Here is a 1480-nt window from a genome sequence, read left to right on the forward strand (position 1 = left end):
GAAAAACTTTACCAGTGTAGGAAGGGAGAACTGACCATGAAGCACCAGTGTCAATAATGAAATTAATAATCTTACCCACCACCATGGCTGAAACCCTGGGCTCCTCCATTGTGATAGTCATAGAAGCGGTGGGGGCTGAGAAGCCAGGGCGTCGTCAGTCTTCAGCTGCCAGGCCTAGAAGGTCGTTCACTGAACCCTGTAAATGAGGCTGGGTCTGGGAGGTGAGTGGCCTTCTGTGGCATTGCAAAGAAGGACAATCAACTCTCCAGTGACCTTGTTGCCCACAGGAAGGATAGGGTCCAGGTGGTGGCCGTGGGTTAGGGCATTGTCTTACCCAATGTCCAGTCACTCCACACTTGAAGCAGGGTCCTGGCGGATGTCGTTGGGCCTCATTGATGTTTGAAATGTTCTTGGGAGGATCCCTTAGGACTGTAGCTGTAAGCTGGTACTTTTACTTAGACAGGGTAAGCTAGTCTGCCTTCTCCTGTTCCTCTTGGTTATAAAATACTTTAAATGCCATGTCCAACAGATCTCTCGTGGGGGTTTCAGGGCCCTTGTCTAAGTGCCTGTTTCCTTCTAATATCTGGAGCTGATTGTAAGATAAAGTGGTGGTGAAGCATAAGCTGTCCCTCTGCAGACTCTGGGTCATATATGGTATGCTGGACCAGAGCATCAGAGAATCTGTCCATTAACTGAGCTTGGGTTTCAACAGAGTCCTGAGTAATCAATCTAAGCTTTTCAAAGTTAACTACCTTGGGGGGCGAAGCTCTCTGAAGACTTGTCAGGAGGCAAGTGATCATGTGGTCCCTGGCTGCTCTACCTGGGGAAGGTCCTGTCTCACCTCCTGGTGGGGGTTGGTAATCCCACCCAGGGTCCTGAAGGGGAACTGCCTCACTGCCAATAGGGTGAGCTTGGTTAGTAGAATGAAGCTCATTAGCATATTCCTGTGCTGCTGTCCAGACCCTATGTCTCTCATCAGGGGTGAGGGTAGACTGGAGAATCATAAAGAGATCATGCCAAGTTAGATCATAGCTGCGAGTAATATATTTAAATTCTTGTATGAAGTGAGTAGGATTAGTGGAAAAGGAACGGATTTTGCGCTCTAGTTGAGAGAGGTCTCCAAGAGAGAAAGGCACATGGACTTTGACAATCCCATCCACACCTGCCACTTCCCTGAGGGGAAAAATGCCATGGGAAGGGGGCTGAGAATGGGTGTGGGAACAGGCATGGCTTGACACGGGAGAGGGGTTGGGAGGAGGCAGAGGAGAAGGAGAAGGGGAGTCCTGGGAGGAAGCTGAAGTGAGATGGGAGGGGTGTCCTGTCCATGAGAGGATGTAGGGGCAGGGGTATCTGAAGCAGGGTCTGGAATTGAAGTAGAAGTAGATACAGGAGGGGTAAATGGGGTACTTGAGGTAGAAGTCAGACTTGGGGAGACTAGGGAGTATTTGGTAATGAGGTGTTTAAGATTTTGGATTTCCTA

The sequence above is a fragment of the Nannospalax galili genome, unplaced genomic scaffold (assembly GCF_000622305.1).
Source record: "Nannospalax galili isolate Female #2095 unplaced genomic scaffold, S.galili_v1.0 scaffold324, whole genome shotgun sequence".
NCBI lineage: Eukaryota > Metazoa > Chordata > Mammalia > Rodentia > Spalacidae > Nannospalax > Nannospalax galili.